Here is a 25,406-nt window from a genome sequence, read left to right as displayed (position 1 = left end):
TTGACAAAAAATAATGAAATAGCCTCCATAATAATTAGAAAAAGTACTTAAATAAATACATAAATAAATAAAAAAAGAAATAAATAGAAATTGTTCTTTATTACATTCTAATTATTATTTAATAAAGAATTAACAATATCATGAGCAATTAAACAATGATAAATTAATACATTATTATTAGTAATTATAAATCATTTTTCGACTACCTAACCAAACAAATGCATAAATAATAAAGTAACTAACTAGCTAGTTAAATAACTAAATATATTAGAGTAATTCACAAAAGCACAAATTATTTAACTATACAGTTAAATATTTGCAGAAATATATAAGTACAGTTAATGAATTAAACAACTACATTTAACAATGGCAAATAGATAAAATAATAGATAAATAATGTAAAATATGTCTATTTAAAATAAATAAATAGACAGAATTGATGAGTAACCACTAAACCATATTCTTAACTTAACTAACTAACTTAACTAACTAGCTAGTTATGAATGTTTAAGGAAACAATCTGTGAATTCTTTACATGAACAGTTAATTCATGAATAAACAAAATAATGACTTAATTTCTGTTCAACTGAACAAACAAATAAACAATTAAGCTGATAAAACTTCAGAATAAATAAATAAATAAACAAACGAACAAACACAAATGAGTGAGGAGTCACTAACGAATTCAGGTACCAAACAATTAAGCAGCTAAATAAATAAATAAAAGTAATCACAAAGTGATCGTCAATCACTAGTTTATGTTCCTGCAGACAGACTGCAGAGTGGCTAAGATAAGCAACAAAGCTGATGTCAGTCAGTCTGGCAGTAACGGCACAGCCAGCACCTTTTTTACAGCATCTTAACTGAGAGCAGTGTGAGATTTATAGGACAGTGCATGTGTGTGCGGGAGTGTTCCCGGCGCTGTACCACGCTCAATTATTTCATTAGACGTTGGTGCTATGGATGTTTGCATGCTCCGCAGCAGCTCGGACTGGGACCTGGGCCAGGCGAGGAGGAAGCGAGGGGGAAACAGTCCTGAGGATTAAAAATTGATATAAATCTTCCCATTAAATATTTAACCACTAACTGCCTTTGTTCCTTCTCCTTTACAAGAAAGCGACATCAGGCCTGGAACAGAACCCCAGTCTTTACAGCGTGTTCGTCCTGACGTTCATCCAACATTGATGCCACGGTGCGCTCGTGACACGAAATACTTCCCCAAGTGCTCTTGCCTCGCTTGCTCGCTCATTTGCACTGAAAGGAGTGACACACTTGTGCTCCGGCATTAAATGATGAGGCTCTGAAAGCTCTATCGACTGCTGGTTTGTGTTTAGTTTTTTTGTGCTGCTGTTTGTTTTCCTGTGGTGTGGCACACTGGGCTATCGAGCCCCAAAGCAGATGATAAACTGTTAGAGGCTCTTTTCTCCACTGTCGTCAATAACCTCCTGTGGCGTGTGATTAGAATTGCTGTAATCATCCCTCTGCTCGCTCCGTTCAACAGCAGGTCAAACAAGGCCCTAACACCATCCTCACTGGTCACACAGTAAGAGTCATTGGGAAAGACATCTAGGCTTATAGTTGATCATAGGTTTGTGGGTTCAATACCCAGCTCCTCTAAGTTGAGACTGTTGAGCCCTTGAGCAAGGCCCTTCCCCCTCTCTGCTCCAGGGATGCTGTGAAATTGCTTACCCTGTGCTCTGACCCCGACTTTCTAAGATGGATTAATCACAGGGTTGTGGGTTCAAAACCTAGGTCTTCTAAACTGCTACTGCTGAGCCCTCGAGAAAGGTCCTTTTCCCATAAAATCTCTGACATTGTGCTCTGCCCCTGGCTTTCTGAACTGGGTTAATCACAGGGTTGTGTGTTCAAAACCTGGGTCCACTAAGCATCCATGTTGGGCTCCTGGACAAGGTCTCAAATCGTCTCTGTAGTATGGCTGACCTTGTGCTCTATTCTCGACTTTCTAAGCTGGGTTCATCACAGGGTTGTGGGTTCAAATCCTGAGTCCAATAAGCATCCCAGTTGGGCCCTTGAGCAAGGCCCTTAACGCTTTCTGCTCCAGGTATGCCATAGAATCACTGACTGTTCTGGTCCCAGCTATCTAAGCTGGGTTGATCACAGGGTTGTGGGTTCGGTACCCTGATTAACTAAGCTGCTAGAGTTGGGTTTTTGAGCATGAGACTTAACCCTCTCTACTCCAGGGGTGCTCTAGCATGGCTGACCCTGTACTCTGAAGCCAGCTTTCTCAGCTGGGCTGATCATAGGGTTGTGGGTTCAACACCCAGGTCCTCTAAGCTGGACTATGCCAATAGAAGCATTTTATTGTACTGTACAAATGTATACCAACAGGAACTGCCATCTGTCCTTCCGTCAGCACCTCAAACATAATGCAAAAATGTTCTAATGCATTTCATTAAAGATACTTTTAGCTTAAGTTTTTAACTGATTGGTCTGTAACCATCCTGCATTACAGCATTTACAGGGTAGTGATTCTACAGAGTACACCAAACAGATATAACTTACATTTATACAGTTTGCTGTTAATAAAAATACTATGACAGACTCGCCAATTCACTTATCAGAAACACATTCTGCGGTACATTGTTAGGGGATGTGGGTCATTGTCCGCATTGGCTGGGATGTGAAGAGGCCTTTGTAGAGGCTCGGGGGCCACTTGCTGAGGTCAAAGCTTTTGTCTTCAAGGTGAGGGGTGAGGGCCTATTCTTCCAGTGACTGGAGGTGGAGCGAAGACGAAAGCTTATAGCGATATCATCAAACATATTAAATAATCTAAAAAAACGTATTAAACAAATCATATCATGTTCAAATCATATTTCCTTTCCAGAAACACCTCAGCAGCACCCTAGAAACCACCTGAAATAACAATACAACCATCATAGCAACCAACTAGTATACCTCTTAGGTATGTATAGTATAGAATATATCTTAGGAACACAGTAACTTAGCAAACACCTACAATACTTTTGCAACTGCATAGCAACACCCTAGCAACCATCAGAAATACCATAAAAATCACATAGCAGCAACCTAGCAACCACCTACATACAGTAGCAACTCCCATAGTAACATCCTAAAACAGCTTAGGAATCACCTGAAATACTTTAGCAACCGCCTGGTATAGTATGACAATCACTTAAGAACACGATACCTTAGCATCCACCTGAAATACCATAGAAACCGCATTGCAACACCCTAGCATACCCAGTTTCACCTTATTAGCCACATGGCAACTGCCTGGAAATGGGAACTTCTTAAGCTGCATTTTCTTAAAGCTTAATGCACTTTCATGAAGCCTTTTTTTTGGTTTGAACTGACGGGCCGTTTTTACAGTGTATATCTAGGCAAGGTGTGTTTCTCCTTTTTAGTTTCACTCACGCTCGCTCTGGTCCAGCTTGCTGTAGCTGTGCTTGGCCTATATATATAAAGGCTCATTGTTGACCTTTATACGAGTGAGCTGTATTTGCTTCGTGTAGGAGGTGCTGCAGAATGTGCCTCATCAGCCCCTGCAAGCCTGCATGCGTTATACACTCTTTTTTTTGTCACAACGCATTAGTTACCAAGGTCATTTTTCACCTCGGACATGGTGTACATGAGTGTGGGCGTACACATGCGCGTGGGCATGCGTTCATGCCTTTTAAAATGCCATTCCCGCACCCCCGTTTTCTCTGAGAGTTTACTGCTTGCTCCATAGCCCTGATGTTCACAGCTCAGGTAAATGACCCTGCATGTAATGGGGTCAAATTTTACAACTCTGTTTTATCCTTCTCAGAGAAGCCCACTTAGGACACTTGTGTGGGTTTATGTACCAGAGACCATTTTATTGTTCAGTTCCACATGGCCATAAACAGCCATTTATCCCTTTGGATGGAAATTTGAGCTGAATTAAACAGGTTGTTTTTGCTGATTTCCTCTTAAGACTGATACTCAAGGTTTGGGCATGCCTGGTCAAAATGTCTGCTTCTGTGAATAGCTAAATGAGTAGAAGATGAACTGATCTCCAAAAGCCTTGAACATTCTTTAAAGCAAGATTTATGTATTATTTTTGTTTTTTTAAGGAAAATAGACGCACTTTATCAAATATTGGGCACCCCAAACGATTTTGAACTTTTCCTGATTCTCAGTTCTTAATTAGCTTGTTAGGGCTATGGCTTGTTCACAGTCCTCATTACGAAAGGCCAGGTGATGCAAATTTCAAAGCTTTATAATTACTCTGACTCCTCAAACCTTGTCCCAACAGTCAGCAGCAATGGGCTCATCACCTCTGGTACGGTACTGTATATGCAGTTAACCTCTGTTATGGTTGCCTGTACCTCATCCAAAAAGCACCCCGGACTGAAACTTTTGTATAAATGGTCAGGCCTAAACTGCTCAAGGCTGAATGGGTGGACATACGCCATATGGACAAAAGTATTGGGACATGTGCTCATTACACCTACATGTTGCTGTGGTTCCTAAACGCTTCCACTTTTCAACAATACCACTCACAGTTGATCATGGTATATCTAGAAGGGAAGAAATTTAACCAACTGACTTGTAGCAGCGGTGGCATCCTATTACAGTACCATGCATTACAGTTTTTTAGGGCCAGACATTTTTCCACTAATGTGTGTGAAGGCAGACTGCATGGCTAGGTGCTTGATTTTATGAATTCAATGGTTAAGTGGTGTGTCCCATTACATTTGTCCATATAGTGCACCTAAATGCATAGATTATTTTTTTATGAAAACAATGAGCTCATTAACACTCATTACCAGATTAACACTTTAAAAAGCCTATGGCCTGCCGATGAGTCAAAAGTGTTATTACAAACTTCTGTTACCAGTTTATACAGAAGTCCCTGTAGTTACTGAGTAATACGCCTTAGCGTGTAATAAGCCTTTCTGCATTAAGGGGATAATCTCATTTGTAAAAAAAAAAGCACAATAAAACCCTTTAATGTATCTCAGCTTTTAATGTATAGAGAGATTTCATAATTTCAACCACAGTAGTTTATTTAAAACATCTCAAAAGATAAACACACATGGTCACATGCTGCATGGTAGGAAATGATTCAGTACACACAGAGGCTGTTCACTAACGTAGTGAGCTATATCGAGCTGCATTCATCCATTCTCTCTGCACATGCAGAGGGAGATGAATGAGAGAGGAGAAAATGAAAAGACCCAGAAGGTGAGGAGTGGGATACAGAGCGGGGGAAGCTTTCCAAGAACAAGGATTTATTTCAGATTCATGGAGATCTGAGATCAGTCCTTAAAGAAGCCCTTCTCCCTCAGGACCAGGAGTGAGAGAGAGAGAGATGTATGCTTTGGGCCTGTTATAATTTCATACAACTGTTTTCATACGTTCTGTTTCATATGTAGTATATACACTCACTGGCCACTTTATTAGAAACCCCAACAATGCACTCCGAAACACTGCTTTACTTACTACGTAGACCCATCCCAGCAGGCATCAGAAAGACTCAAACATCAGACTCAGGCGGATTCTAACATCAAACAGATATTGAATGTTAGTTGAAAATGAATATCGGGTAGACGTCAAAAACCAACGTTGTACAGACATTCCAGCTTTGGTTGGAAATCTAAGTCTCATATCCGTCCAAAAACAATATGACTTGACATCGGCCTCCAGTGTTAGACAGCTGTTGAATTTTGGTTAAGTTAAAACCAACAACATGTCAACGTGTAAAAACATAAAATAACCCGTTGTGTGGATATTAACATTATGAAGTTAAGCAGATGTTGGATTTTGGTGATCATACCTCACAACTAAATGTTTATTTTTCATCAATATGACATGTTATAGATTCGATTAAATTAGATTCGACTTTATTGTCATTACACATGTACAAGTACAAGGACTGTAGTTTAGCATTGAACCAGAAGTGCAAATAGCAACAAGTGCAGAACGTACAATAAATACAGTATATACAAAATATAGGCATTTTGGCACAAATATAGGCAGATTTGGACAAATATACATGTGAATAAATTATTGAGTGTTTGTAAACATAATATACAGGATGGAATAAAAAATACTATAGACATGATATACAGATGAAGTAATTTACAGGTTAAATTACAATGGAAGGGTTGGATATGTGTATGTTAAATGTATAGTGTATACACTTATGGTATGTGACGTTTGGAAGATTTTGGATTTTGATTACTTAACATTGCAACTTAACATAAAATATCAATATCATAAGCTGTCATCACTATTCTATGTCAAACTAATGTTGGCATTAGACATCAATATGTTCTGACATCAAACTTTGGTCATCCAACATCAAGTCCACGTCCATCATGTCAACAAGATAATAAACCGGGATTATATAGGTATAAATTCACAGATTGATATAGGAATAGCTATAGCAGCTATGCTCTATTCCACAGTCATGTTTCTTAGTATCTTTCGTTTACACAGCTACACCGTTACCAGTCGTCTACAGTTACCCTCCAGCCATCTACAATATTAGGGTGGTGGACCATGATCAAACGCCCCCCTCCAGAGACCCGCTTTTAACATTAGGTTGTGGCCATGACTAAAGGTGTGGGAACAAGATGTCGTCCACGACATAGGATCTTTTTCCCATGACTTAACAATCTAATTCCAAATGATTATGCAAATTAAATTCTTGCATCCATTGAACTTGTGAATTTGAAAATTTCTGCTTAAATTTCTTTGCAAGATGTCAGAATGGCCTCCCAGAGCTGCTGTTTTGACGTGAACTTCCTCCCACCCTCAAATCCTTTGCTTGAGAATACTCCAAAGGTTCTCAATAGGGTTGAGGTCAGGGGAGGATGATGGCCACACCAAGAGTTTCTCTCCTTTTATGCCCATAATGGTATTCTTTCGTATTCCAAAGAGGTATTCTTTGCAGCCTGAGATGGTGCATTGTCCTGTATGAAGATGATTTTACTACGGAAGGCATGGTTCTTCTTTTTGTACCATGGAAGAAAGCACTCAGTAAGAAACTATATACTTTGACAAAGTCATTTTCACACCTTCATAGTATGATGATCATGCTTAACTTTTTGTAAAACATTGAATCTTTTCATACTTTGTCCAAGGCATTGCACTATTTGACGCTTTTCGGCAGCAGAGAAATACTTTTTCTTTTCCATGTTGCATGAAACCTGTGGCCTGCTTAATAATTTGGAAAGTCCTTCTTAACATCCATGAGTTTAACTGAAAAAACTAATATTTATGACAAAAAAAATAGTGACCATGGCCCTTTTACTTATGTGGGACGTCACCAGCAGGGTTCCATACCTAACACAGCAGTGGCATTCAAATAGAACTATATGGCCAATCTGGAGCTTTGAGTCGCGAGTCGGTCATGTGAATTATTCTTAGTGAATTAGACTTAGGACTGGTGAAATTTCAGCCTGAACAAAACTAATTAAATTAAGACTGTCAACGTAATGTACTAAATGAATTAAACCTTTAATTTGACACCGGACTTGTGTGACTTTGCTTGACAGTGTGTGGTCATTACTGCAATCCATTCTCCCACAGCTCACAGTGACATCAGGTTTAACACGGTTTTTAAATAAAAACCTGTCAGGTTCAACATGGCTTCAAAAAACGAGCCTTTCATTGTAGAAAATCCTTCAGTCTGAAGAAGCAGAACAAAGCACAACATTCAGTAAAAGTGGTGTTTGAAGAAAAGAGGCAAATCAACTTGGCTATAATGTTGTTTAAAGAGTAAGTATGCTAGCTAACGCAACAGCCAATCTAGCTAAGGTTACAGTTCCTTTAAGACTTCAGATGGATTAACCTTCATATCTACTTGCAAGTTGTTTTGCCTCTTTACTTCTTCTAAAAACTGTGTTTACTGCATGTAGAGCTTCAGTTCTGTCTTTCAGACTGAAGGATTTTCTACAATGAAAGGTTTGTTCTTTATTTATTTAGCTTGTTGTATAATTGTGTCAAATCGACAGGGTTTTAACAGGGTTTCCTTTTGTACAATGGAATGTTTACAGGCTAAACTACTTCTCCACTAAAGACTTGAGACATGACCAGCAGTTGTGCTCCAGTGACTCAAGATTCAACTCAGACTCACACTCTAAAAAACCTAAGACTCAGACTTGCACCCCAGTCACTCAAGATTAGACCCCAGAGATTCAGACTTGCACCCCAAAAACCTGAGACTTAACTTGCATCCCAGAGACTTTAAACTTGACCTAGACTCAGGTTGCATCCTAGTGACTTATGAAATTACCCAGACTCAAACCTCCTTAGACTCACAACCTAGTGGTCCGAGTTTCAATGCAGAATTAAACATTTGACTGAAGACTAGTCTCAGACATGCACCTCAAAGACCCAAGACTTGATTTGGACTAACTCCAAAACCCTGAGACATGATTCGGACTCGCACCCCAGGGACCTGAGAGCTCAGCTTGAAGACCGGAGACTTAAAAGTTGACTCAGACTTGAACCCTAGAGACTCAAGACTCCAGAGAGATTTGGGGCTTAACTTAGACTTGCACCCCAAGGACCTGAGACCTGATTCAGGCTCATCTTTGCAGAGGCTCGAGCCTCAACTCTGACTCACATCCCTGAAATTAGAGACTGGACTTGAACTTGTACCCGAGATTCCCAATACTCAATTGGGTCTCGCATCCCAGAGGCTCAAAGCTCTATTCATACTTGCACCCCAAAGACCCAAGGCTTGACTGGGACTCACACCTCAAAAACTTAAGACTCAACCTGGATTTGCTCAACCTATTCCATGATATTCCACAATAGGCAAGTTGTTTAGTGTCTTTCCTTTGACTTGAGATGTGACTCAGACATGCACTTCAGAGACTCCAGGCTCTACTCAAATGACTTGTGAACTTGTGAACACTTCTAGTGTCAGGCACAGCACGTGGCTGGTGTTTTTTTGTGGCTGAGGGTGCCTCTTTGGTCAGAATCAGTCTATTAACGAAAGACTAGATAATGCCTAACATGAGGAGTGCATCAAAGGATGAGCTGCAGTCTCTAACTGTACACGAGCAAGGAAGCTACAAGAGAGAGGCTTTTATTAAAGTGCCCACTGCAACTGTCACTCCACAGCACCCACTTCAGCCACCACTCCACAAACACACACACATGTGTCTTCTCTGTGTCATGTGTCTGCCTGGTGGGCTGTTGGAATGGTTGGTTTGTTGCCCAGACCTCTCTGAACTCTGTCACTCTCTCGCCTTGAACTCAGTCGTTCCTCTGCTGCCACTTTCCCCATCCCACAGATCGCATGACAAATCACAGCCTGAATCCTCAGAGCACTGAAGTCTAGTGCTGACTAAGGGCTGGGCTGACAGACTGGGAAAGTAGGGCGCTGAAGAGCGAGGGTGTGCATATTAAATATTCAGTAAGAGTAGTGAGCAGCTGTTCGCTCTGTGACGAGTCTGGTTTAATGACCCTAGCCCCGGTCAGCAAGAGCCTACAGGCCAGTGCCAGAGAGACGCTCCAACACAAAGCAGGACGGCAGAATCTGTGGTGAAGACACTGCTGCACAGAGCAGATACACATTCACAAATGAAAGCAGCTGTATGTACAGCAGACTCATTTGATCTCAGTATCACTAGTACAATATCTGGCAGTTCCAGACTTCCATCCTTCATTACTGTAATTTAAGAATAGCACGGCATTGTTTTTCATGGATGTACTGACTGCTAGTCCCTAAGGGTTATGTTTAAAAGGTTGTGTAGGTAGGCTTACACTCCAGTCAGACTAGGAAAAGGTATGGATGTATCTCGAACATGGGAGAAATTTTATTGGAGTACTTTGGCCAGCACAGTAGAACCCCCTTCTGATGATGCCTCTCTTGAAGTTGAGAACTCTGTTGGAACTTTAATGGTACACTTCAGCCAGCCTAAGGGAACATCCTGTATGTATCTCACACATGATGTATCTCCAAAGTAGGAGGAATGTTAATGGAATACTTTGGCCAGCCCAGGAGAACCCCCTTCTGATGATGGTGTCCTGAAGGTGGGAGGCACTTTAATGGTTCCCCCTGGACAGCCCAGGAGAACCCCCTTCTGATGATGGTGTTCTGAAGGTGGGAGGCACTTTAATGGTACACACTGGACAGCCCAGGAGAACCCCCTTCTGATGATGGTGTCCTGAAGGTGGGAGGCACTTTAATGGTACCCACTGGACAGCCCAGGAGATCCCCCTTCTGATGATGGTGTCCTGAAGGTGGGAGGCACTTTAATGGTACCCACTGGACAGCCCAGGAGAACCCCCTTCTGATGATGGTGTTCTGAAGGTGGGAGGCACTTTAATGGTACACACTGGACAGCCCAGGAGATCCCCCTTCTGATGATGGTGTCCTGAAGGTGGGAGGCACTTTAATGGTACCCACTGGACAGCCCAGGAGAACCCCCTTCTGTTGATGGTGTCCTGAAGGTGGGAGGCACTTTAAAGATACCCACTGGACAGCCCAGGAGAACCCCCTTCTGATGATGGTGTCCTGAAGGTGGGAGGCACTTTAATGGTACACACTTGACAGCCTAGGAGAACCCCTGCCTGACAATACATCTTAAAAGTCGGAGGAACCTTAAAGGGATACTTTGGTGAGCCCAGATCTTTTAATAGAGCACACTTGTCAGCCTAGAAGAACCCCTGACTGATGATGTTTCTTAAAGGTGGGAGGGACTTTAATGTTACCCTCTGGACAGCCTAGGAGAATCCCCTTCTGATGCTATGTCTTGAAGATGTGAGGCTCTTTAATGTTACACTCTAGCCAGCCCAGCAGAATCTCCCTCTGATGATGTGTTTTGAAGGTGGGAGGAACTTTAATGGTACACTCTGGCCAGATTAGGAAACCCCCCTTCTGATGATGTGTTTTGCAGGTGCCAGGACCTTTAAAGGGACACTATGACCCCCAGGAAAAAACCTTTTGATGATACATCTTGCAAGTGGGAGGACCTTTAAAGGGACGCTGTAGACCAGTCCAGGAAAGCCCCCTTTTGATGATGTATCATGAAGCTGAAAGGACTTTTAAAAGGATACTCTGACCAGTCTGGGAGTATTTCCTTCTGATGATGTATCTTGCAGTCCAGGCAGCCTAGGAAATCCCCCTCTTGATGGTGTATCTTGAAAGTGAGAGGACCTTTTAAAGGGTTAATCTATTCTACAGTTCATATCGCTGCTGTCCAATGAAAGCCATATATCTCCATTTTTGTCCATTTATGGTTTGAACCCTGTAGCTGCTCTGGATGGACAGACCAATAGAAATGTGCCCAATTTCTTGGAATAAGTACTTATTTTACATTGACTTCCATTCCATGTATTTTTTTGCCTTCTCCTGTAAAGTCACCATTTTGGAGATACATGTTCATTGGACAGCATATATAAGCAATAAGCTGCAAGAAGAATTGAATTGAATTTTGAATTTAAATTTACCATGGTTTTGAGGTCACTGAGAGAAAGAAAGAAAGTTTAGAAAATGGTAATGTAGGAATTAATTACATCTGATTGGACATCACTGATGGACACTATGGGCCCTATAAAATGACTTCATTGCATTCTTAAAGGCAACTTTTCCTGGTGAGGTTTATTTTAAATGTATATGATCTCAGCTGGAAGGTGTGACCTTTGCTATGTTGAGAGCAGCAAGAGGAGGCTCCTGTGATTGTGCCGAGATTTTTTTCCCACACACACACTCGTTCAGCACTGGCATCGGAACGGCTGTGGGAGTGGACGAGGCTTTTAAATAGAATCCTCATTCCTGTTCCAGCTCAAAGGCCACAGTACAGAGGAGTAGGAGCAGTGTGTGCATGTGTATGTGCGCATGTGGTGGATGGTAGAACTGCGTCAGCTGCTGACAGACTCACATGCGTGGTTCTTCCTGTAAAGACTGCTATTAGGGGAGTCATTCTACAAAACACGTGTATTTCCATGTTGCAGTGTTGAACATTTTCGTCAAAAGTAAATTTACAAACATAGCATGAAAGATATGTTCATCATCATAAAAACATATATTTCCCACCTCAGGCATAAAATCCTTATTGACATTAATATTTTTATTCAGACATGGGGAGCCATATTTACAGTAAAATGTGACGGGCTGGTAAATTTCATCTGAAAATGTCTGTGGTTTTTCCTGACACATGCACGCATGCCAATCAACTCAAAATGTCATAATTATTGTATTAGTGTAAAAAAGGTAATTAGAAAAAAACTTTTTCGATTTTGCGTGACGGGGTGGTTGGGTTGAGTTTGACGGACCCTTCCTAAGGGCTCACTTAAACTCCCTTCCGATATAAAGTCATTTAGAGCAACAGAACATTATTTTTAGACAAAACAGCTTAGTGTGACGGGGTGGTAAGTCAAACTGAGGGATACGCACAAATAATTTGATTTATACAAAATATTTATATATACAATATATATACAATATATACAATATATTTGTTTTGACTAACAGGGACACACATATAGTCCAGAAAATAATAAAGGTTTGATATGAAATAAGTAAATTATTTTATATCATGTTAACAAAACCTTTTTAATTAATAGCGTTAAGCTTTGAAAAAAGTTGGAAACATGAATATTATTGTGCTTAATGTATTTCATCAAACGTTGCAGACGCAAAGGCATTCGTTACATAGAATAATTAAGGAGCAGAAATGCAGTTTGGGGGTAAAAAGAGAAAAAGTGATGGAATTATGTGAACAGCATGAGTGTGTGTGCGTGTGAGTGAATGTGTATCCATGTGTGTGTCTATGTCACTATTAATGGCGCTCTAAATTATTCAGTATCCATTTTGCCCAATGCTGTGGAGTCAGTAGACTTCAGGCAGAGAAGCAATCTGGGCAGCTTTAACAGGGTTCACAGGAGGTTCAGCTACGTGTGTGTACTTATGTCAAACTGTGCACATACAGTATATGTGTGTGTGAGAGAGAGAGAGAGTGAGAGAGAGAGTATACTTTCTCTTTTATATCAGTTGTCTACAATATTTTTACATTGTGACAAAGTAAGAACATTGCTCACAGCATACCGGACACCCCTTATATTGAGCTGATTGGTTCTAGATATGCCACAGTTTGGTGCCCCCATCATTTAACACTCTTCATCCATCCCGCAGAGAGAGATGTCTTTAAGAACAAGTGTGTGTGAGCAGTAGTCCGTCTATCCTTAAAGGACACTTCCATCCCTCACGAGTGGTTGAGCTGTGAAGAGTCAATCAGGGTGAGGCCTAGTGTAAACTGGTTCATTCACACTACACTGTAAACCCTAAAGTTAAAGTTAAAGTGTAAAGGAAATTAAGGAATAAATAAATTAACCAACAAGCCATAAGTACACTGTTAAAAGTATAAGACCCTTGAGGACCTATAGGAGGTTCTTCAGTTTGAAACTGTGGAGGAACCTTTTAAGGTGCACTGAGTAACCTTCGAGCAGGTTTCTCAAGGTTTGTAAAAGAGAATGGTTGCTTAAAGGTTCCTCAAAGCATCTTAAGAGGCTTTTCCACAGTTTCAAACTGAAGAACCTCCAAAAGGTCCTTAAGGGTCTTATACGTTTAAGAGTGTAATGCTGAGAAAAGGGAAAATGCTGTGTTCCTGTAACTTAAATCCAAGATATTTGTACTGAAAATCTACAGTAAAGTCAAAGCCCAGATAGGTTTACTTAACTTATGAATGTAACTAAGCCTCATATGTTATAACCTCTCAAAATCCTAATCTCTTAATTGAATGTTTGCGTTAAAAAGGAGTTATGTAATAACTGAAAGTTTGGGAGAAGGACCACGCCCAAACCCCTGCCCTCCATTACTATGTTCTTCTCCCTTCTCGTTCTCATGATGAAAACTTGCACCCCACCACCGCCCCTGCTCCTCCTGATGATCCAATTATACTCAATCTCTACATGGCAAGGAGGGGTCTGGCTTCAGCTCGAAGCCCCCCAGAACTCCAGCCCAAATTTCGCAAGTTTCTTCTTCCTTGCCTCAGCTAGCGTGGTCCGCACTTTGTGAACTCAACCATAACTAAATTCAGTTCAGAGATCCGGGTCCGAGCCTCTTTGGAGCAAGCTAGCGGCAACAGTGGCAAGGAAAAAGTCCCTCAGGTTGAGAAGAAGAAATCTATAAAGGAACAAAGACTCAAAAGGGGAACCCATCCTCCTGAGGTCGACACTGAATAAAAATCAAAACAGGAATAAAGAAAAATAAAACAGAACTGAATTAAGAAGAAACTGTAGATGTGGTGTCAAGCCATACTAGATGAAAACTCATTTATGGACCAACGTTAACTACTGCCAGTTAGCACATGAGTGAACACCATAGCTTACAGCTATCACGGCATCACACTCAATACCACAGACACCATTAACTTGCTCCTACAGCTTAACCATAATACAATGTACGCATGGCTACTTAAAGAGGACACAGCCCTGTGAGCGTCAGTGACTGAAGGACACGCCCAGTATACAAATAGAGGGTGCCAGAAGTCAATGGGTAAGATATATTTTGCACAAACAAACCCTACAGATCAGTGTGTAATGATTGAATCCAATATCAGTGCAGTTTCTATTTTGAATGTGTGCAGTTTTTAAACTTGCATTGGCCAATCTCTATCCAGTTGCCAATGGCAACAAACGAAACTCAATAATTATGAGTTGACTCAACTCAAAGATTCCATGTTCAAAATGACCACAAATGTTCACCTTACTCAGAATAGTTGAGTGATATGTGGGAAGATACAGTGTTTGTACAACAGACTTCCTTTATTTGAGTTCAAACAACTATGGGGGTTAACAGAGTAGAGAAATATACAGTGGTAGTGATCGAAATAAGGGGTCACCATGAGTACAACCAAATGACTGTAACACAATGTTATTTACTTTCCAAACCCTCCAGTGAACCTACATGTGTCTTCTGAATTTTACACGGAATGTTGATGATGGAAAAGTATTGGAAAATATAAAAAAATAAACTATTTGGCCATATAATGGTCTGCATGTACCCCTCCTCCATTGATTTGATTTATTGATTTAGAACATGCTTCAGGCTAAAGCTTTCTCAGTATTTCAGGCAGCTTGAGGAAGCTTTCTACCAGCATGACCACAAGGACCACCTTGACAAACTGTTCAACCAGATTTACCCAACGTGTCATTCAATATGACCAGCTTGATGACCAGCTCGGTCAAACTGGCCATGCTGGTAAACCATGTAGTCCATCAAACAGGCACTATGCTGGTCAAATTTTAAGTTAACCAGCTGGTAGACCTGCATAGGGTATGTTTATTTGTTTTTGCCTGGACGACCAGCTTTTCAACCAGCTTAGACCATCTAAACTAGTCCTAAGATGATTGTCAGCAGACATTTGCCAAGGTTTTGCTCTAAGCCGATCATAAGCCGAGGTCAATTTGCAGAGGCCTTTCGGTAGAAGATAGCGTTTGGATTATATCTACAGATCAATTGGAAATTATAATTTACCAGATTTTAATTGTTTAATTGATTGGCCCTCTTTTATCCCCTAGATCCAGCTCATCTCCCATCATAGTAACCTGTGGCAGGGTCACTCTGGAGGTCACTCACAACAAAAGTTGTTCTTGTATCTGTGTGGCATGTTCAACCCCACCACAGTTTACGGCGCTCTCAAGCTCTATGAGCTTTTTTCATGGTGCATGCGGTGATCATCGACCTGCAGGAGCGCAGGCGTCTTCTGCTTTCTTTAATCCTTATGGACCAAATCAATGTCTTTTGTCATGGCTCCTTATCGGAGCGGGACAGGGCCCAGTGTTACCGCGTTAAAGCTTTAGATGGGGGTTTACAGCCTGTTCTGGGAGCTGAATGGAGGCGAGGAGAGACGAGGGGGACGGGGAGGGGTCCATTAAAAGTGCGATAAAACTCAATAATCTCCCCATCTGAGTGGCCCGTGGCCACAGGCGACACGCAGACAGGCAGCGTAATTAACTCCAAACAGCCCTTATGACTGCATAGATCTCTAAATGAAGGAGCTAATGGCTATTGGGTGCTGATCTAATTTAGCCACTGGGAGCGGGTCGAATTACATTTGGGAAAAGTAAAGGAGAAACTGAAGGAGGCGGCGAAGAACGAGAAAGACAGAGAGAAAGAGAGAGAGAGCAAGAGAGAGCTGGAGGGTGGAGAAAGGTAGTGAGAGGGTAAGGAGAGAGGGAAAGAAAAGGCAGATTCAATTTCTGTCATAAAATTGACACAGAAATGATACTTTTTCCAGGCCTGAGCTGAAAGATGACAATGTTGGTGGTGATGATGATGATGATGATGATGACTAATGCTGGTAAACTGAGGTTTTGTTCACTCTTTTGTGTCTGGTGTTATATTTAAGCTGCTAGACATGTAAAAATGCCTGTTTTTGTTGGATTAGTGCTTCTCTGAAGGGCTTTTGTTAAACTGAGAAACTGTAATTAAACTCCATTGAACACAAACATATTTTGTTGTCTGTTGACACAGTGGAAATTGCACTTTGCTGAGGTTGCATGTGATTTCAAGCCTTTTGCCTAAAACACTCTACAAATAGACACACACATGCAAGAAATGCTAGTTAACAAAACCTCATGGACTCATCTGAGTAAACAGCTAAACAGCAGCACACTTACGCTATTGTTGTGTTTTACATACTGTGACTGTGTATAGGATGATTGTACGTCTGTATAATATCTAAAAAGGACTTAGGGCAAGGCGATCCGGGTGTCAAGTGCAGATTACAAACAAACAAATTAATTAATTAATTAATTAAGCGATTACCCATCAGAATTGCACTCGGAATAAACTCCCTTACTTATTCAAAAAGAAAAACACAGCGCATCCAACAAGAGCGAATCCTTGTTTGTTGTTCGTACACCAATAAAAACATGGCAACTGACAGAAAGTGCTGAAGGATTCTACACACTGATTTGTTTCACTATGAGCCAGGGGCGTTTCTAGACTACTTCTCGTACTGGAGCATTATGGAAAATGTAGGGCATGTAGTGAATTTGTGTGCTGTGTCCTGTAGTTGTGCTCTGATAAAATTGACTTTTTATTGCCGGGTCCAATGATGCCCTTGCTTTGAGCATTGTGAACATGCATGTACATAGAATGTGAAGAGGTGGTACAGTGCAGTGAATGTCTCGTTGGATAAGTGGAAAATGGGTCGAAATTTGTTACCTTTAAGTCAGGAATTGCTTTTAGAAGTCAACACTGGTCCTCCCCAACTAAACTCTCAAAAGAACAAAAGAACTGCATACCATGAACATATGAAGCAGAGTGGCAGGCCTTTGCTTAATTTCGAATAGCAGGAATTTCCTGTAGACTGGGATCTTGGCCACGGCTGGTAGACCTGTATGACCATACGCTTCGATACACATATACCTGCAAATTCAGCTACGTCGTTCACACTATGTCCTTTGCCACGTCTCCATTCTATTCTACTGGCCGAATGACCACAAGGGAATTTCTCAAGGGAAGGGGATCTCTTTCTGTGCTCTGCTACATATTTGGGGTTTCAAAAAAACACCATTTTACCTTAAAATATCAGCTTTAAAATCATTGTAATGCTCCACTGAATGGATAATGGTAGCAATGATTTTATAATGCTGCATAACCTGAGTCATATTTGTGTAAATCCAGTCAGTCTGCATGCTTCTTTCCATTTCAGTGAAGGTTCTGTATCTCTCAGCTCACCCAGAAAAACATGTCCTTTAGTGACGGCTTAAAGTGCCAATTACACTTCTTGGCCATAAGGGGAGCCCAAGACCAAGAAATGCCAGTTTTTCATAATGTTGCTTTGATGGATAATAACAAATAATAACAAAATGTTTATGTGACTACCTGCAACATTCCAATAGTCTAGTGATTTCCACTGTATTAGTTCATGTTCTTATGACAAATGAGAGGAAAGGTCATACAGCTTTCTTGTTTTTGATGTTTTGATGAAATGTGGCTGGATTTAATGGGCTGGAGGCAAACTGCATAACGATCTGTCGCTTGTGGCTGGTGTAAACATCACTGTTTTATCTCATATTACACTTACATATATATATATATATATATATATATATATATATATATATATCTGTTTTGTGCTCAGAATATCTGTATTTGTACCTGTAGTCAGATCTGTACTGTAAGTGGGCGTGGCCTAACCCTAAAGTTTACACTTTGCGACTTCATTTATGTCTGTAGGACTTAGCAATGAAGAACATTAAAAACATTCATATATTAACATGTTCATGTTAATATATATATGACCATATTTTTGAGAATTATGTTGTGTATTGGCGTCAGTTTGTACAGAAATATGGTTTTATTATGGAGCTCAGTGAGGCAGTGTTTAGACCAGGCTACTGAAACGAACTGCTGATGGCCTGCAGCATTCGAATACTTTCCTGAATTGTCCTCTTCTACATTCTGCATGATTTGGTAGCCATCAAAGCTTCATGTGTCATCCTAGAGGTGAGAAATGACCAGGAATGACACTTTCTGTCGTTCTCGTAGCTTTTCTACAGCAACCATTGATCTAGAAGAAAAGTACGGTATCTAATTTGAAATAGGAATAGCTGAAAAGGTTAAACTGGCCTGGGTTCTTTCAGTCCAAATCAGTCCTCCAGAGAAAGTATTTCATGTTCTGCTGATTTTTCCTGACTGTTTCCAGGCAGTTCGTGGCTGCTGTAGTCTGCTTGCTTAGTGTAGCACTCTGTGCCTAGTGCCGCTGTCAATAGCATTAGCGCTGAGGGAAGATGTAAAGATCTAATGAGGCATGAAGAGATGCAGTTATGTTCATTAACCCAGGGGTCGCTCCTGAAAAGAGAACAGCCTGTTATCTAACGAAACCATTGTTCTACTTGAAGGCCGAGGCTGTCGTTTGTTGTTTAGCTTTACTCAATGAAGCATATATCTTCTTATTTATTTATATATTTGTGTTTTTTTGGGGGGGGGAGCTGTGCCCTCCCTGAACAGCTGCAAATAGCTGGGACTAATTCGGGGGAAATGTGAGGCGCGTTCACTCTGCAGTTGTAATTTGCTGGCACACACACAAACACACACTCCCACGCGCACACATGCATACTTTTTCGAATGCTCTCTAACTCTGGGACTGGAGGATGGTGTGAAATAGCTGGTGTAGAAAAAGAGAAGCAGTAGTTATAGAGACAGTTAGAGTGGCTCTACCTGTCTGATTAGGAAGCATGTTTACCTGACCTGTGCTGCCTCAGTGTATTCTATTGCATGGTGGGTTTATATCGCCTTCGTGCTTCAGCTTAGCTGGATGCTGTGCAAATAAGGTGTGTGGAACATACATACACACACCTACACACACACACACACACATTTCTTTTAATACCTTCTATACATTTGTTTAAATAACTGTATATATATATATATATATATATATATATATATATATATATATATATATACAGTTGACATTATTTGAATTTAGTTCTTTGCACTATTACAATCAGCGGGCCAATATAAATGTTTCAAAATGACTTGAAATAAAATAATATAGATCTATATATTAAATAAGAGCATGAACCTAACACCCCCCTCAACCTCCCCACCCTTGTTGGTGTGGTGAGTGATGGAAAAAAAAGAGGGGATGGGGTGAAGGTACTTCGCACGTATGTTGTAGTTCGCATGTAGTTGCACTGAGAAAGCAAGCAAGGTATATAAAAAGGGTAAGAGGCCCAAGAAGAGAGGTTTGGGGCGTAGTCCTTCTTACAAAAGGGAAGCCTGCCAGGAAGAAGGCGGAGTCACTGTTTCTCTTGCCATTTAATGCGGGAAGCCCGCATATCAACTTAAATGAGCTCAGCTCTTGCCAGCATGAGAGAGAGGACATTAGCTACAGACTGGTTTGGAGAAGTAGTGTTTTGTGTTGTTTGGGGCACTTATGTGTAGGTTTATATATATATATATATATATATATATATATATATATATATATATATATATATATATATATTGGTGCTTCCACATGCCATAGGACCAATAGAAATGCTCCAAAATGACTTGGCTGATCTTTTTATATTGACTTCCATTGAAAGTTACGTTTTTTCCCTTCCTTTAAACACACATACATACACACACAAGTAACTATATGTAGAAAAAATGTGTCCCATAAGTATTATTTTCTATGTCTGTGCATTATGCAGTCCAGTAAGGGGCATTGTGTATTGTGCTGCTGATTTCTCAGTTTTTTCTACAAGGTCAGGATTTTTTCCCCCTAAATCTGTTCTTAAAATACACACCCACACACCCACACACACATATACACCTCTTGATGAGGCAATTTAAACACTCTTTCTTTCCTCCTGGAGCAATTTGGCAGGAAACGCGTTAATTGTCTGGGGATTTGGTCAATCGATCTGGTTGATCAGCCATGGCAGGTCACTGATTTCTTCAGTGTTTGATTGGATTATTGACTGATCAGTACACTGCATGACTGATGAGCTGTTTGATTGGAGATTAGGACTGACCAATGAGTCCAGTCCGTATCGCCTGCCGATCTGTGAATGATCTACAGGTCATTACATTACAGTGCAATTAGACTAAAGATGGAGAGGTCTTTCTTTTTCTCCCTCTCTCTCTTCTTCTTCTCTCTCTCTCTCTCTCTCTCCCTTGCAAATCTTACCCTCCCCCATTTTTTCCTTTTTTTTTGCCCATACCACCTTTAGGGCAGCAGACGAGGCGGCCCCTCTCTCTATCAAAAGACGTTGGTTTCCCCTGGGCTTCTGATGCTGTGCCATCAGTATGGGACTGTAATCACACCTGATTGAGCTGTTTGCGCTCAAACAGGGGCGTTCACAGAGCAATTAAGAGCAGAATGGGAGATATAACACAGGACCCCTGTTGACTCCCCATCCTGCTGTGCTAAAGCACTCTCTAGGCCATCGTCTGGGGGGATATTATCACCCCCTTCCCCAGCTGCGTGAGATCTGCTCTGCACTCCCACTGAGATCCTGAAGGGAGTGAAATCTCACACACCCTGTTAAAATTAAAGGTGCTGAAAAGTGATGTTTTCTAGCAGGGCCATAGAAGAACCACATTTGGTTGCTAACATTGCTTTGCTAACATTGGTTTTTCCTACAGCTCAACATACAAACACCTCATCCAATGTTTCTTTGAAAACTGAGAGCTATTCTTTGCATACGTTAACAACATTAATTCTTGCTGTGGATGTTATGCAGGCCTATCTTTAGCGGTAGGGGCGAGAGTACCACTTAAGACAACAGAGCTTTAACTTCAGTGTAAATGCCAGCTAAATGTCTTTGCCTCTTTATCTTTATTGTAATAAATGTCAGCCAGTAATGGTGCATATCAGAATGCTCTACTTTTAGCAAAACCACTGTAATTACTATAATGTAACCATAGGAAATGGGAATAGTGTAACCAATAGAAACAGTGTGCAATAAATATGTGAATACATGTAATGTAGCCATGAATATAAGTATATGGTAACCATGGGTGTAGCATTATCATAGGAATGGGTATGATGTAACCTTGGCAATTTGTATGGTGTATCCATAAGAATGGTAAAATGCAATCATGGAAAATGGGTGCAGCATAACCAAGAAATTGGGTGTGATACAACCCTGGTAATGCGTAATCATAGGAATGGGCGCAGCGTAATCATAGGAATAGATGTAGTGTAGCCATGGAAATGAGTATAGCATCAATATGGAAATTTGGAAAATATAGTTCAGAAATGTGTGTAGTGTATACATAGGAATGGTGAAATGTTACTGTAAAGATGGGTGTGAAACATTCATGATTATGCATGTAGCATAATCATATGGATGGGTGCAGCAGAATCATAGGAATGGGTGTAGTGTAGCCATGGAAATAAGTATAGCATAACTGTGGAAATTCAGAAAAAGTGTATCAATAGAAATGGTAAAATTAAATCGTGGAAAATGGGTGTAGCATAACCATGAGACCTGGGTGTAATACCACTATGGTAATGGATAATCATAGGAATGGGTGTAGTGTAGCCATATATATATTTGTAGCGTAACTGCGAAAATTCAGTTGTAGTTCGCATGTAGTTCGTAAATGGGTGTAGTGTATCCATAGGAATGGTAAAATGCAATCATGGAAAATTGTTGTAGCATACCCATGGACTTGGAATGGTAAAACATTACCATGAAATGGGTGTGATGCAACCATGGGAATACATGTAGCATTATCATAGGGGTGGATGTTGTGTAGCCATGGAAATGAGTATAGGGTAACTCTGGAAATTCGGAACATGTAGTTTGGAAAGGGGTGTAGTGTATCCTTAGGATTGTTAAAATGTAACCTTGAAATGGGTGTTGAACAACCATGGAAATGGGTGTAGCATAATCATATGAATGAGAGAAGAAGCAAGAGAGAAAAAACCCAACACACACACACACACTTTAGGTGTTAATCTAAGAAAACTGTTGTCAAACTCTCAAAATAAGTATGAATTTGCTTTCATGTAGCAGCTAATATAATGGGGATAGTCTACAACAGTGGCTATATGCAGTGGCCAGGATGGATGGTCACATAAAGACTCTCTTTAGAATAAATGAGATTTGCTAGATTTCACTTTCTTAACCGTGGTTCATGCTGTGCTTTGCGGGGCTCCAGTAAGACATTATAAGATTTAATCAAAAGTTTTTGGGAAGGAAGTTGAGCCAAGCTACGTTTTTACATAATGATCCAGGCTCGGGGGCCTGTGGGCGGATTGGAACAGTCACAGTGTTCACTCCCGTGTTTCGTGTGGGGAGGATTACTGTGAGAGCTCTACATAAAGACTACAGTACAGTACAGTACAGTTGTGATCAAAATTGTTCACATTTTTCTAAAAAAACAATTGAACAAGATCAATTAAAAACAGCTCAACGCCACTAATGCAATGCCACTTTTAATGACTGCTGCAGTCTCTGAATTATGTAGCCCTCTGAATAGCATCCTTCATAAGAGCACAAACTTGCAAATCAGATGGCAAATTAAAGGCTTCACTAGTTGCATCAGGTGTGATTGAGATAAAACAGCAAATACCTGGACTGGATAGGGGTTTGTTGTCTGTGACTTAGTGATGCTTTGGAGCTGCTTTGCTTCCTCAAACACTAGAAACCTGAAGGATAAGATGAATTTGATCAAGTATCAGGAAATCCCAGGAGAAAACATCATGCCTTTTGTGAGGATGCTGAAGCTTGGGCGTCATTGGGCCTTTCAACAGGACAATGATTCCAAGCATACCTCAAAGTCCACCAAGGCTTGGTTTCAGAAGAAGTCCTGGAAGATTCTGGAGTGGTCGTCTGACTTGAAAATCTTTGGTGGGATTTGAAGAAGGCGGTTGCAGCACGCAAAACCAAGAATGGCCACTGCCACTGGCCATGAGGAATAGGTTAAGAGTCCTAAGGAACGCTGACAGAAACTGGTGTCTGGTTATGTATCATGTTTTAAGCAGGTTATAGCAGCAAAACTAAGTACTAAAGACGCTTGTCATAGATGGATTGAATAATTCTGAGACTGCAGTCGTCATTAAAAGTAGCATTTGTGATGAATCCGGGAGCTCTGGATTGGATCTGTAGCGTTGTTTAATGCAACAAAACGCATGGTCAGCAACAGTACTCAAATAGGCTATGGGGTTCAAGCTATGATTGGTTGGTAGTATTAGTCTCAAAATGTTATTTAAAACTGGCTTACAGGTTCCCTAAACACTCTTTTTAGGATACCATCTTAAATATGAAGGATCACAGAAATGGGTGTAATGTAACCATATCAATTGTTGTAATGGATATTAGTATCTAGTGGATCTAGTGTAACCATGAAAAAGGGTCTCTGGGTCTAGTGTAACCTCAGAAATGGGTTTAGTGTAACCATGGAAATATTTAAAGCATCCAAAATGGTGTAATGTAACCTTGGAAATGGATCTAGTGTGACCATGAAAATTGATCTGTTGTAACCATAGAAATGTGTCTAGTATAATAAAGGGAAAGGATGTAGTCTAACTTTGGAAATGGCTTTAGTGTAACTATGGAAATGGTTCTAGTGTAAACATGGAAACCTTTCTAGCATAACCATTTAACAGAGTGTAGTGTAATGTCGGAAATGGGTTTAGTGTAACTATGGAAATGAATCTAGTAAAACCAGGGAAACTGATGTATAGAACATTCCCATTGAAATGGGTTTAGTGTAACCATGGAAATATTCATGACCATGAAAATATATGATACCATCTAAACACCAGGGTACTATCTAAATATGAAGGTGCTTTAAATGGTTTGTTGCCATAAAAGTACCACTTCTGATTCTATAAACAACCATGCAAACATGGTTAATTATGGCATCGCCATTCTTAAGAGTGGGTGTAAGGTCAAATTTGAACAAATACTGAACTGAAAGTGTTCAAATCTGACCTGAAAGAAGGCATTTTTTTCATTCATAAGCAGTTATAAGCGTGTTATAGCTACATGAGTGGACAACATATGGGAACTGGAGTTGCTTTTGTTATTTAGCTGCTTGACTTTTCCACAGGTTCCAGAGTAGTCTGCCAAAGCTCCTGAAAGACACGTTTAAAAGTTGTGATTTGTGAACGGGAGGAGCTATATAGTATTCAATACATAGTAAGGTGTATTATTCAGGAACTACAGGGACTTCTTTACAAACTGGTGGGGCTTTTCTTTGGTAATAGAAGTTTGTAATAACACTTTCGGCTCACCAGCGGGCCACAGGCTTTTTAAGGGGTCAACCCCTGGGAAAGGGGCGCGACCAAGGTGGCCTGGCACACGGTTTAACACAGAGAGACACATGGATGAACTCAAACACAGCCTTTAGCACCCATAATTAACTTGGAAAAGTGATGTGTACATATCTGAATGAAATGCCTGAGTCCACAAACATCATAGAGACATGAAAGAGTCCCCCTGGCCTTCAGCAGAAGTTGTTGTTACTACGTCACTTCAGGGGTATTTACTTGTGGAGGCGTATCTGAGCAAATGCTTAGACAAACAGGTGGAACTGTTCTCACACAGTGTGTCTTTCTCCTCTGGTCTAGGTTTGACGGAGCCGAGCAAGAGCTTTCTTCCTAAACTGTGGCTTCAGAGAAGAAAAGTTCTGGTAAGTCATTAAAGACGTCTTCTTTCCGCAGTTCCGGAAAGTCACGAAGTCATGAGCGAACAGCGTTTTATACTTTGCGACTGCTCGGGTACAAGATATTCCACATCGCTCTAAAAGGTTTTTCTGAGCCTCTGCTTCAGCCTCTCTTTAAGTTCTGCTGTAGCGAATGTTTCCCCCACTCAACAGTAAACAAGCAAAGCCCTGACATTCATATCCAGAACCTATAAAAAGGATGCATTAGCCGCACTCATGAAATATTGATTATCACACATTGTTTTCTTTTTATCCATGGTAATGGGTTTGGGTACTTGCCCATTAAACCCTTCAGAGTCCACATTTTGCC

General features: G+C 40.6%; 1 protein-coding gene across 1 annotated transcript in view; it reads left to right on the top strand.

The window, feature by feature from the left end:
* large2 (LARGE xylosyl- and glucuronyltransferase 2) overlaps positions 1-25,406 on the top strand; it is an 89,185-nt gene that overhangs the window by 5,650 nt on the left and 58,129 nt on the right. The window contains exon 2 of the mRNA XM_072695572.1: positions 25,002-25,063. The gene's annotated coding sequence lies outside the window, so the exon portion shown is untranslated. The remainder of the gene's footprint in view (positions 1-25,001; positions 25,064-25,406) is intronic.

Source organism: Salminus brasiliensis, chromosome 13 (genome assembly GCF_030463535.1).
Source record: "Salminus brasiliensis chromosome 13, fSalBra1.hap2, whole genome shotgun sequence".
Classification (NCBI taxonomy): Eukaryota; Metazoa; Chordata; class Actinopteri; order Characiformes; family Bryconidae; genus Salminus; species Salminus brasiliensis.
The sequence above is the reverse complement of the archived record's forward strand: the minus strand, read 5'-3'. Positions and strand labels throughout refer to the sequence as shown.